At 45.8% G+C, this 14,221-nt stretch overlaps 1 protein-coding gene across 3 annotated transcripts in view; it reads left to right on the top strand.

Annotated features, from left to right (window-relative positions):
* The window catches only part of LOC119160735 (chorion peroxidase), a 1,158,638-nt gene that overhangs the window by 338,799 nt on the left and 805,618 nt on the right, over positions 1-14,221 (top strand). The gene's annotated exons all lie outside the window — the stretch shown is intronic.

The following is a 14,221-nucleotide window of genomic DNA, read 5'->3' as shown; positions in this document are numbered from 1 at the left end:
CTGGTTAATTAGTCAACCTATTAGTTTCATCAATATAATCCCGGACGGCCGCGCATACTGTCGCTATAAAGAAACCAGAAATGTAAGCTCCAAAAGACAAAATGACAGGCAGAAATAAGTCCATACCAATTGGTAGTATGAAACAACACGAGGTACACACGGAAGTGTGCGGAGCATCGTGAGTGCATGGTGACAAAAAAAAGAGAGGATTTTACTCTACATCAATAAAAAGAGAAAAAGGTCACCCCAGCACTGCTTGCATCAATCTTCGGCAAACGTAATTGCTCGTGACTGGCCGTGGCCGGCTAGGCGCGGCATGCGCATGCGCGTGCGCAAGATCTCCCTGATCGAGGAGAAAGTTGAACGCTGAAGGAGGATCGTTGCTCCTTTGATCCTTGCCGCGAGAGGGCGCGACGGGTAAAGCCACCGAAATGGAGGAAGTCGCTGCACCGAAGGAGAAATGGTGCCCGTTTTTCGATTCTCGCTCCCCCTTTTTTGAGAGTGTGGCACTGGCTCAGCGTGACACCTGATTACTGAATTAGTGTGGCGCTGACACTGGGACAGTGCCACACTGCACGAGGCCCGCTGGCGCTGCACATTGAGACAAACATTATCGGCCGAAATCTGGCTCCTAAAATGTTTTTAAAATTTTTGGCCATGCGCACATCGTAATTAAGGATGAAACACGCGCGCACTGAAAAAAAGACAAAGAATTCAACAAAGTAAGCAAGCCGGAGTCAAACCTACTGCCTCAACACATCACATATGCTGAGCTCGACGCGATGCCCACTACTGTATCTCTTTCTTTTCTTCGTTGCCTGTTTTTGGCTCACTTAAACAATACATATATTCAAAGATAATTGCACAACACAGTCTAAAACATTGTTAAAAACAGGAGCTCAAATGTTGTGCCCATGCATAAGAGTGGTTGCCGTGCGTCGAATCACTATCGATGATAAAAACTACTCCACACCTGAAATACGGGAATGATTGTATTTTTCTTGATCTTAAGAGGAATTCTGTTATCAAATAATTTGATTTTGTCGTTTACATACGCAGTCCTTCGTCTTTTCATGCTCGCGCTAAAGAGGTGATTGTTAGCTTAGTTTTTGTGAGTTGTCTTGGATCACACTCATCTGGCACGTTTTGCCGCAAAGCCTTTAAGCAAAGCTGCAGATGTGTCACTGCAATCGTAGTGACTCGTTATGCGGCTAGTAATACCTGTGTAGAAAACAGCGTTCATCTATACTGCTCACTGAACACTGTAGATTTTGTGCCATGATAGTTTGGATGTATTTTCTGTCCTCCTCATTTACGTTATGCGTACGTTCGCCGCAGCACTTCACTCTATCCGAAAGGACCATTAGGCTTAGGACCTCACTTCTTGTGCCACGGTTCCTGTAAAGATCATAAATATTCTGTTGTAAATAGTCTAATAATCGTTAAAGTGTAGTTTAGATTCAAACTGACCCATGCGTGGTGATATTTTCACCTTCGACTACACAAATAAGAAGCTCAAAACCCCGAGATTGGGCATTACAGCGGATAACTGCAGCCGGGGACGTACTACGGTATGCCTACGGTATGAGCCGCAACGACTCCCGGCTATAGTAGGTTGGTCTTCATTATCAGTCTACTACTGTCATACTGTGTTTCCAATTATCAGTTCTATCAAAGCCGTAATTGAAATACATTGACGAAATTCAATTAAACTTCAAGGAAAGCGCACCCGTGCTAGGGGGGTATTCATAGGTGGGCTGAAGCCTTTTTTCCTGAAAATCTCGCATCCCCCCTTCCCCCCCCCCCAGGAGCAAGCATAGTTAAAACAGGACGCATCAGTTCTGTGCCTCCCTGTCCTCCTTGCAGGAACACAATTGTCGTTGGTCCCCTCAGAAAAGTCCTGGCGGCACTCCTGACCCGCGAACTCGATATATGAATGCTTCCGCGTATTCGCATCTATTGCCTATCTGAAACAAAGCTATATATGTGTAGCACATAGATGAGCGAACCATCATACTCGGTAAATTTTACGCTCGACATCTCGCGATTCAATAGTTTTACAGGAAGTGCGCTGATCGCGCCTAGTTTCTTACAAAGTGCCGCTAACGTTCTCAGTGTGTGGTAGTGACTGTGCAGCGTGACCATTGTCTCCCACCACGCTTTAAGACACTGGGCTACGCTGTACAGCGCAGCCCAGTGCGTTTCAGCCCACTGGGCGATGCTGGGTGCGCTTTACACTGTGTCCCAGTGCCCCACAGCGTGCTGTAGTACACTGGGAAACACTGTACAGTGTTTCCAGTGTCAAAGTGTCAGACAGCCCGCTAAAACGCACTGGGAGATACTGGAAACGCTGTTTTTTATAGGAAACATTCACGGCCACATTCTACACTTCACAAATATTGAAGCATTGTTGGCACCACAAGAAAAAAAAAACGTGCTAGAAAGCGTAATGAGCGGCATTGGTTTCTTTTGACCCTAAACATATTTCTCTGTGCATTTCCAGAACGAAACATCACGAATAGTTGCCCCGCCGTGGTGGTCTAGTGGCTAAGGTACTCGGCTGCTGACCCGCAGGTCGCGGGTTCAAATGCCGGCTGCGGCGGCTGCATTTCCGATGGAGGCGGAAATGTTGTAGGCCTGTGTGCTCAGATTTGGGTGCACGTTAAAGAACCCCAGGTGGCCGAAATTTCCGGAGCCCTCCACTACGGCGTCTCTCATATTCATGTTGTGATTTTTGGACGTTAAACCCCACATATCAATCAATAAAGTCATCACGAGTAATTAAGTGATTTCACATACTGCTCTCTACTTTTTATCATGCCACTATCATCCACCAAGCTTCGATCGCGCTCCCGTCATCCAGCTTTTCAACAAAGCCATCCATCAAACAAATTTTGAATCTCCATCATTATCCGGCATTTTCCACTGTCGCCACCATTACCACCATCTGCCACCATATTTTCCACTCTCGCCGTCATGAGCTAGCATTTTCTACTGACACCATCATTGGCTCGCCAATATTATCACCATGTGCGACCATTTTTTTTCACTCTCACCGTCATCAGCCATTGTGACCACTACAGTTTCCACGATACCCACCAACAATACCAGCATCCACCAACCTAGGAATTTCAGTAGGGCGGTGAGCCATCTTCATTTCTGCCTCCCGGGTTGTCACCGCAGGGTCTAAGCGGTGAGCCCAAGCTGCTGTATCATCGTTGCCAGCCCGCCACACTGTTGCCTTGATGTCATCAATGAACAAAATCGACAATGGCGACAGTGCTGCGGCGCCGGGCGCACGAGTTTCTCAACCAGGTTCACAAGCAAAGTCACCCAATAGGCTGTTGATTTGTGGTGCCCCATAGCTGTGGTGTGCCACGATTTGGCCAGGTGCGATTATCACGTGGCGAAAAGCTACGTGGCTGGGGACAAGCGCACTGAATGAGTCGGACGTTGGTCATCAGGTTCCAGCCAAGAAACGCGGCCAGCCACGCTGTTGCCATCCAACAACCTGGGTGGTGTTGCCGGCGCGAGTACTGCATCCCGGGGTGTGCCCTAGCCTGCTGCTCTGTTTTTATTTTGCCAAAGAAATTTTGATCTCAGCGAGGTATCTGCACGGCCAGTCATTCAGCACAGCAACAGACGTGGCTTGGCTAATGGTCACGATTCAAGCAAGCATCGTGTCTCGACGCGAACTGTTCGTTGAGTGGGCTGGTTGCAGGGTGGTTTGCATCATGTCCCCGCACTCTTTGCACTGACGTGATGCTGCCTGCATATTTCGTCGCGTCTCTATTGCGATTAAACTACGATCGTATTCTTACCCAAGTCATCAAGCGTCATGATTGCCACAGCGTCTCACATTGAGACGCGAGCCAGATTCCACAGCATCTTTGGCCACCTCTCGACCTGACCTCAGCATCCGTCGTACCGCTTATCTTCCCGCCAGGCTTTTGGACGTTCTTCCTTGAAGTCTCGTAAATAATTTAGTTAATCAAGCTCACTTTCTCTTTGTTTGCGTTGTACCTCTTGTACCGAAGTTTATACTGTAATTTTCTTCTTGTGATTTGTGATAAACATTGTGCGTCTTTTAGCAGGTCATTGCGGTACCAATTTCTCTTCGTACATCACACAAAAAGCGTGGTGATTATAGTATTCATCACTTTCTTTACATAATCATTTTTATATTCTGGCCTAATGTAATAAAACTCATGAAGGGGACTGAGTTTCTCAGGCTTGTTTTATGTTCCTTGTTAAGAGAAATTAACGCTGAGAGACGACGGGGCTAAAAACACACATGACGTTTATGACAGAACATGGAAAATAAGCTAAAAAAAGCTTAACACTGAGACTAAGCTAAGTGAGGAAAGTGCTATTATGAGTTCTCCTAGGAAAGTGCGAAGACCTTACAGTGTGATGAAAGGCACAACGGACACTGATGTGCCGGCCGGGAGGGGGTGAAAGACGCACTGAAATTTGGCTGACGTCTGGATGTGCGACGCTTTCACGATTATAATGTTTGATGGCTAGGGTAACACTACGAGCGCAGTTCACCCGCAATGGAGACGCGATGCTGTATGCAGGAAGTTACCAGCCCATTCAGCTCACGTCGAGACGCGATAATCACGCAATCGTAAGCATTAACCAAGCCGCGTATGCTGTGCCGAACGGCTGATCACAGAGACGCTTCACTGAGATCCGCGATGCCCTCAGCAAGGAACATAGAAGCAGACCACTCCGTGCCCAGAGATGTACTAATCGTGCTGGCAATGCCGCTCCAGCTGGAGGTTGGACGGCAGCGGCGTGGGTGGTCGCGTTCCCTGACTGGAGCCTAAATAGCCAGCGTCCGATGCTACGGCTCGTCCCCAGCCAAGAAGTTTCTCTCCACGTAATGCTCACACGTGGCCCAACAGTGGCGCACCACATTCATGGGCCACCACAAGTCACCAGCGATTTGGATGGCTTCACGTGCACAGCTTGTTCGAAAACGAAAACTCACGCAACCAGTGCCGCCCCTCCGTCATCGTCATTTTTGTTTACTCAACACACTTGCCTTCGGAAGTTTTGATGTGGTTGAGCAGTAACAAACATATTTAGCTGCGTGAGCTTGCGGTGAAGAGAAATAAAGTGCACGTGCCGAGAGAGTGCTGTGTCACACTCTCAACACATGCACCGAAAGCATTTCTGAAATCACTAGAGAAGTGTAGTACACGCCACCGCCAGACAAGGCACCAGCATGAGGAGGTTGCTCGTAAAGGTCCTAAAAAGACCCCTAAATTTTCAACACTACGTCGAGTTTTATGTTTACGCAATGCGAAACAACATTAAAATGCTAATACACCTGTTGCCTACCCAATTAAACTCCAGACAGAGACACGACCAGATTTCATTTCATTTCATTTATTTACTTTCAGGGCCCGAGGGCATTACAGAAAGGAGTGGGGTTTCACAACTAAAACGCGTCACAATACATTCAAAGCACTTCTTGGTGGGTGATGACCTTGAAGTTATTTACATCTGTGAAGGAGGCGATGGCGGCGGGAAGGTGGTTCCAGTCCCTGCTTGTTCGTGGAATGAAAGAGTCATAATAAAGATTAGTTCGACTAGATGGCACACCAACTTTTAACCCATGATCCAAATGGGATGAAATGTAGGAGGGGTTTGTGAAAAGCTGTTCTTTTAAAATGGGGTTGTGATGAAATATTTTGTGAAAAAGTGAAAGCCGAGAACATTTACGACGCAACGACAGATCAGGCAAGTTTAGCGACATCTTCATTGCAGTTCCGCTAGGATGGCGGGAGTAGTTAGAAAATACAAAACGAGCTGCTCGGTTTTGAATCAATTCGAGGGCGAGGATTAGAGTATGTTTGGAAGGATCCCAGATGGCGCATGCGTATTCTAATTTCGGACGTACTAGCGTTTTGTAAAGAGTTAGTTTTAGTGATGAAGGTGCATATGAAAAATTGCGACGTAAATCTCCGAGCATGCGGTTAGAGTTGTTAGTTACATAGTCAACATGCATCTGCCAAGACAGATTATTTGTGATATGAAGACCGAGGTATTTATATGAATCAACGTGTGATAAAGAAGCGGCATGAAGTCTATACGTGCACGTGTTAGCAGTATTATCACGACGCTAAATCCGCATGTATTTGCATTTGGACACGTTAAGACGCATGAGCCATTTATTGCACCACTCGGATAGGTTGTTAAGATCGGTTTGAAGTTTCAAGGTGTCAGCTGGGGTAGAAATTTTCAGATACAATACACAATCATCAGCAAAGAGTTTAATGGTTGAAAAAGTGATGCAGGCGGGAAGATCGTTAATGTAAATAAGAAAGAGCAACGGCCCCAGTACTGACCCTTGAGGTACGCCAGACGTTACAGCACAAGATTGGTGACCCTTGAATGATAATACAATTATTTATTACACATGCGAGTAAATTGACATTTCAATGTCACCTGATCCTGATTCTGGATACTAAAATACTTCGGAGCATTCTAAAGAGTTGGCAATTGTGTTTCTGTAGTGCGCTATAAATTCATAGGAATTAGATATCGAAAAACATTTTTGCAATTAACGGGTAAATATTTTCTCTCCTATTGTCAAGAAGAGCTACCCGTTCTTCTTGATCCACAGCTGGTGCTTCATTGAAACTGCTAGAGCACATACTTCATTTGCGACAGACCCGAGAATTTGACACACACAAGCGCTAACTTTAAACTGCATTTATAATATTGACGCATATAATTGTAAAGGCATGCCAACGTAGCTTCACATCTACAAAGCTACGACACCCCAAAGTGATTACATTCAGCTCTTAAGATTTTCAACAACAATTACGTACAAAATACATAAAAATCTCCTATTTCCCTCACAAAATTGAGCTCTGTCGCGCTAGTAGTTTGCCCAAGTATGGCACCGAAACTTACGCTGATTGCGTCGGTGTGAGCTTCTGTTTGAGCTTATTCGACTAAGTGTGCAAGGATCGGCTGAAGGCATCGTTTAAAAGAGCAGTGACATCAAATTTCAAGATCGAGATGTGCCCATTATGCAATCACTTGGTATGCATTGGTCTTTTTCGTCAAATCCAAATGGCGTCCGTGGCGTCGAAGTTATTTTATTTCGACGTCAAACCGCGTTGAAGAGATAAGAAGAAAAAAAATGAAAAATAGACTGCCCTGCGACACCGACACTAGTGCTACGTGTTTGGTGTGATACATTCCACAAATACCATCCTGAGTGAAAATACGCTAGTAACGATGACGTCAACGATCTCTGAGTGTGTTTGGAGCCGACTCCCAGCCTTGTTCTCACTACTGGCTTACCTTTCTGTGTTGCAGCGCACGTGTTGTGGCACATTGACTGATTTGCGTTGTGCTCCACTGCGTGTGAGTACAATTATTCAGAGTGACAATGCGTGCCAGAAGATCAGGGAACCACTGCGTAGTAAGAACCTTACGTCGAGGTGCAAAAAAAAGCAGAAAGTGTGTGGACTTTCATGCCTTCCCAAGCCATGAAACTCATTGCAGCCAGCGGGTTGACTTCGTAGGCGCCGTTGGATGGAGGGACTGGACGCTGTCAACAACAGCTGCATTTGCTCCCTTCGCATTGCGGCGAGCTGCTACAGGGTAAATCCTGCGTTGGCGAACCAGTTAGTTTTCACGTGCAGTACCAGGCTTCTTCTCGAGGCAGGGGCTATTCCTACCGTGTGCCCAGCTGCAGCTGAAAGCATTGATTCACTCACCAAACGTCCGTGACATGAGATGCGTAATAGGTGTTCCTGAACTCCGACAGTACGGTCGGGACTGATAAATACATTGCATTTACTACGGAGCTTCCCAAGCAAGGATCGTCGTGAATTGTGGCGATGTCCAATTTCAGGTCGTTATCATCATCCCTTGTCGACGATGAACGAGGCGACGATGTGGGTGACAGAGACATGTCTACGCCTTCAGAGACACAGCTGGACCGACTGTACGTGCGCTCCTAGCATACGAAACGCCAGCATGACGTCACCAATTTTTGTGAAAGCGGAATCAGCTGTGAAGCGGCCTCAACATGGTCGCGAGGTAGCGCTGCCATAACTACAATTTGGTGGGCTTTCTAGCCATTTCGAACTGCGTTCGATAGCGAATATAATAACCAGTATTACAGATACCCATTCGTCACTCATGCATTTTTGGACGCGAATCGCTGCTAGAGGGTAGATGCCTACTCGTTGACGCAAAAATCTTGACATGAGTAAATTTCATGTCAGTGCTCCTTCAAGTTACTGAAATGCTGTCTTTTGTGCTGCTTCCCAACTGTGTTCGACGTACGTTGGTTTTCGTGACGTGAGTTAGCGGCTTTGCGATCTTTGAAAAATGTTCGACAAAACCCCTGTAATAGGCGCACAATCCGAGAAATCGGCATACAGCCTTCTTGTGAGTGGGCTGATGGAAATCAGCGATAGTGGCTATTTTCCACGAGTCATGACGGACTCCGCATTTGCTAACCACGTGTCCCAGGAACAAGAACTGCTCGTACGCGAAGCGGCACTGTTCTGGCGAAGGTCTTGTTAGCTTGTAATGCCTCAAGGCGCTGGAGAAGCTCGTCAAATTTTGAGAAAACCACGAAAACTTCGTCCAAGTAAACGAGGCAAGTCTTCTGTTTTATTGCAGCCAGTACGGTGTCCATACTACGCTGTAACGTCGCAGGTATCGAGCAAAGACCGGATGCCATTGCCTTGAACTTGAAAAGGCCGTCTGGTGCGAGGAAAGCCGTCTTCTCTTGATCTCTTCTGCCAATCTTGATTTGCCAATAACCGATCTTAAGGTCCATCGACAAAAAGTAAAAGTACTTCGCGCTGTGGAGTCGGTCAAGGGTGACGTCTATACGTGGGAGTGGGTACACGTAATTTGTGATTTTCTTCAGGTAGTGGTAATCGACGCACAAACATAAGGTCGCGTCCTTCTTCCTCACTAATAGCCCGGCTGACACCCATGGACTTTTGGACGGCTGAAAGGCGTTGTCGCGTAAGAGTTTGTCAACTTGTTTCTTCACGGCATCGCGTTTGGTCGTCCAAACACGGTATAAACACGGTACTAGCTTTGTCGAACTGATTGGGCTTTCTTTTCTGTTGTGATGCGATGTTTTGCGACTGGGGTTTGTCGAATTCTCAATGATGACAAGTTTCAGCCCTTAAAATCTTGGAGCAGAGACTTGAGCTGGTCTTGCTCACACTTCGAAAGGCTTGGGTGGATGACAAAATCCGATTCGGGACCTCGATTTGTCGAAGCAGCATCGCCAGCATTGAAGTGGACGAAAGAATTTTTGGCGTCCATGAATTCGTTGATGTAGGCGACCATCGTACCAACCTTGATGCGCCTGTATTCGTAGCTGAAGTTTGTGATATTGCCATCACGAAGCTCCGCTATGCCTCTTGCGACTCAAATCTGACGACTTAGAAGTAGGTGCTGATCACCCTCGATGACCCCTTCAAGGTATTATGCCTATTTGGTGTCAACGAAAATGATGACCTAGAAAAAGGCGGCAGGGTGTCCTGCTCTTCTAGCACAATTAATGTGTGGTTCCTTGACGTCTTGGGGTTGGGCAGCCTGTTTTCTTAGGGTAGTGTGACTTGAACCTCAGGTCGATGACAGTGCTGTGTTGACGTAGAAAGTCAATCCCATGTATCAAATCCTTCCAGCAGTGTTGTAAGATCACAAAGCTCACAAGATGTCTCGTTATTATTGGCAATTTTTAATGTCCAGACTCCAGTCGGCATAATGAGGTGAGTTCTAGTGGTCCGAATTTCGAGGCCTTGCCATGCAGTCTTCATTTTTTTCTACTTGCTCTCAAAAGGCGCACTGACGACGGAACAGTTAGCTTCAGTGTCTATGAGAGCAGTGACAAGGTGGCCATCGAATATTACGTCGAGGTCATTGGTTCATCATCGTCCGTTGCGGTGGTTCGTGGCATCGGATCACGGCTGCGTCTGTTTGCTTTACTGCTTCCACGTTGCGTCGTGACGTCTTCTTCGCACTGCGAAGCTTCGACGCCAAGACCCCTTTCGTCTTGCGGCGGGTGCTTTCAATTTCGTTGCGGCGTTGTCGTTGGTGGTGGAGGATTATCGGCAGTTCACATCAGAATGTCGTGTGTCTTTCAATCGCATCGTACCGCTCGACTCAGAGCGGATATGACTTATGATGTCAGAAGGGGGATGAGCCTCTCATTTCTAGTTGCTATTGCGGCGCTCACCCTAGATTCAGTCGGCACAATGGCTGCCTCGACCACTATGATGGCAGCCCCGCCAGCGGCGGGCATTTCGCCACCAGCGTTCGTCACAGGGCCAGCAGCGACGGCTAGGGTGCCAGTTCTGCGGAAGTTCGAGCCACGCGAGAGCCTATTGCCCAGCACATTGAGCATGGTGTGACAACTTCAGAATAAGGGACATATCGGACAAGATAACCGAAAACTAGGTGGGCGTGTCTTCACTTGCAGGCGGTGTAGAGACCTTTTTTGGGGACACTTACTGGATCAAATGTACTATACATGAATGTTCCTATCAATGGGGTACACGTAAGTGCTAAACTTATTTCAGGAGCGGAAATTACTGTTCTATTCGATTTCTCTGGCATGCCGTTTTCTATAAATTAGTTGCGGACTGTGCTGAGCAGTCCTGCAAATCGGTGCCTTGAAGTTGATCGTTGTTTTTTAGCAGATATTGTGTGGAAAGGCAAAACCACGTGACAAAGTCTGCGCGTTGTATAGTCACAGCAGTTTGTTCTGTTAAGGCTTCCAGCTATTGAAGCTCTTGGTGTGGTCAAATTTCTTGATGTGGTTGATGATAAACAGTAGGAATACATGTATCTGCACCTCTTTTCTGGCTTGGGCAGGATGTCTGGGAAATACACTATTAGCATAAAACAAGGAGCGATTCCTTTTGAAAGTTTTGCACCACGGTGGATACCAGTCCCGTTAAAGAGCTCTATTAAAGTAGAGTTGGCCAGAATGGTCAAAAGCCATGTCATTTGGAAGGTCGATGGTCCGACCAAATGGTGTGCAGGAATGGTTTCTGTGATCAAGCCCTCAGGGGAAGTTTAAATTTCCGTGTATCTAACCCAGCTGAACAAGAGCGTCCTGCGTGAACGGTTCGTCCGACCTACAGTAGTGACGCCCTTGGGCATTTGGCGGGCGCCACCTACTTCTCGAAATTGAAGGTCAATTCAGGGTTTTATTAGGTAAAATGGCTAATGAAAGACAAGAGCTCAACACATTTATCACATAATTTTGTCGGTACTCCTTCTAGCGAATGCCGTTCGGTGTCACCTCGGCCCCGAAGTACTTTCAAAAGAGAATGACTGAAATCATAGCTGGCCTTCGAGGGGTGGCGAAGTTGATGGACAATGTGTTAGTTTATGAAGCTGCGAAGTATGAACATAATTAACGGTCGTACACTCTTAGAAATAAAGGTTGGCATATTCACTAACTGAGAACTAGCCCGTTACTTGTCATAGATTCCACTAACCACCTAGTAAATGCCGCACGTGAAACCCTAGTGAAAGGCACTACCTCATTGGGCTCGCAACAAACACTAGCCCAAATACTACCAGGCTGGTTAAAAACACTATGCCGTTGGGTAGTTAAAATTACTACGTAGTTAGTGAGTGAATAGTGCTGACTAGAGTGGTTAGTTCAATACTTAGTTTTAGTAACCCCTACAAACTGAGGTTCACGCCTTTTTTGTTAATTGTTCGTGCGCGTGGAAATATCAATATGTTTCTATTACAAAAGTATAGTATTAAAAATCAAAATGCAATTGCCCTTGTTTTTAATTAGTGTCTTTTAACCCTTTCAGCCCTGAATTTTTTTATTTTGGTCAGATACACTGTTGTTGCGCGTTTTTCTCGTAGTTAGGACCTCAGAAGAGTACAAGCAGAAAATTGAGCCACTGGTACAAGCATTTTCGGATTAATTAACGTGGCATCAAATTAGGTAATTAGTGCCCTGTGATTGGAAAATGAAAAAAGTGGGTTCTTTTTTTCTGCCAATTATAGGTGCACACAAAATTGAAACCGACTTCTTACTTTTCAGCCTAATAATCACTGAAACAGCTTCGGTACATCGTCCCGAAAATGGCGCTTACCCACCTCAACTTACGCGCCTCGGCTTCACGGAAGACCTCGGTCACGCTTTTTCTTCTTTGTGGCTGCTGCCTCCATAAACGTGCCGCAATATTGGTGTCAATTGCAGTGGGGATCATTGAAGAACTATGCCCCCAAGAATGAGCTGTATTGGTTATGTTTCCGAGATGCCAGGGAAAAATTTGTGCGGTGGTGTCAATTGACACCGCCAGGGCCGAAAGGGTTAAAACATCTTGTAACTATACTGGGGTAAGTGCGCATCACAGCAACATTGTTATAGAGAATGGACGACATGATCATATGATCAAATCAGAAATTATTTTTTGTAGGCCCATTTAAGGGCCCCAGCAGGAGGGGCAATTGATTATTATGTGGGGTTTAACGTCCCAAAACGACTATATGATTATGAGAGACGCCGTAGTGGAGGGCTCCGGAAATTTAGACCACCTGGGGTTCTTTAACGTGCCCCCAAATCTTAGCACACGGGCCTACAACATTTCCGCCTCCGTCGGAAATGCACTCGCCGCAGCCGGGATTCGAACCCGCGCCCTGCGGGTCAGCAGCCGAGTACCTTAGCACTAGACCACCGCGGCGGGGCAGCAGGATGGGCAAGATCGTAACATTGCACACAGGTGTAAAACTGCAAGAACAATAAAAAGATACATCATATACAAAATATACAAAAAACATGGGTCATGGGTAAATACGCTCAAGTGCCTCTACAGAGCCGGTTAACGATTGAGGTAGACGGTTCCAGCCGTTTATGGTTCGAGGAAAGAACGAGTATTTGAAAATGTTTGTTCTGGCAAAATACGGTGTTAATGAATGAGTTTGCCGATACTGGGTTAGTCTTGTCGTAAGCGGTTTCAGATACAAATCACGATTTACTGACAGCTTGTTGTTATTTAAAAGAAAAAGAAATTTGAGCTTGTGAATTTTACGACGTTTTTTTAAGTGGGGGTATACTGTTTTTTTCATAAGGTTTGTGGGGGAATCAGTTCTTTGGTACTTGGAGTAAATAAAACGGACCGCTTTGCGTTGGATTAGTTCGAGAGCCTCAATGTTTCTTTTTGTGTATAGGTCCAAGACGATTGAGGCATATTGCAATGAGGGGCGTACAACAGTCAAATAAGTTAGTTTTTTTTTACAGTAGAAAGAGCATGCTTTAGTTTGTGTCTCAAAAGACCAAGTTTACGAAAAGACGACGCGCAAATATTAGAGATGTGCATATTCCAGCTGAGGTCGTTGGTTAGAGTGACACCAAGGTACTTATACTCAACAGCCTCAGCTGTGTCTGGGTACCGGATTGATATGTAAATGGCAAAATATTTTTTTTGTTGGTTACTCGCATAAAGACAGTTTTGTCTGTGTCTTAACCTCATTTCCCATCGCTCGCAACATCCAAAGATATTATGGAGGTTAGTGTTTAGCAAGACCTGGTCGTCATAGGAAGTTATTTCATTGAACAGCACATAATCATCAGCAAACAGTCTGATCTGGACTGGAGAGGACACAGTATCAACAAAGTCATTATTATAAATTAAAAATAATGAAGGCCCAAGCACACTCCCTTAGGGAACCCCAGAAGTTGCAGAGAGCGGGTCAGAGCAATTACCGGCAATGCTTACAAACTGAACGCGATCAGAGAAATAGGAAGAAATCCAGGAAATTATAAATTTTGGAAGGCCAATCGATCACAGTTTTTGGATTAGCTTATCATGAGGAACAAGATCCAATGCCTTCGTGAAATCCAAAAAGATGACATAACTTGACCTGCCTTATCTAAAATGTGTGAAAAACTGTGCACAACAGAAATTAACTGCGTTTCTGTGGAAAACCCTTTCCTGAAACCATGCTGAACATCCGAAAGTATGTTATTTTCATTAGGAAACGTTATAATAAATTTAGCTATGATATGTTCAAGCACTTTGCAAGACGAAGACGTTATAGAAATTGGACGGTAGTTTGGCACCAAATCTTTATCACCCTTTTTGTGCACTGGAGCAATGCGTCCGACTTTCCAGTCACGAGGCAAGCGGCCGGAACGGATGGAAGCGCGGAAAATGATTATAAGAAATTCGGATAGAATCACGGC

Source organism: Rhipicephalus microplus, chromosome X (genome assembly GCF_043290135.1).
Source record: "Rhipicephalus microplus isolate Deutch F79 chromosome X, USDA_Rmic, whole genome shotgun sequence".
NCBI classification, from domain to species: Eukaryota; Metazoa; Arthropoda; class Arachnida; order Ixodida; family Ixodidae; genus Rhipicephalus; species Rhipicephalus microplus.
The sequence above is the reverse complement of the archived record's forward strand: the minus strand, read 5'-3'. Positions and strand labels throughout refer to the sequence as shown.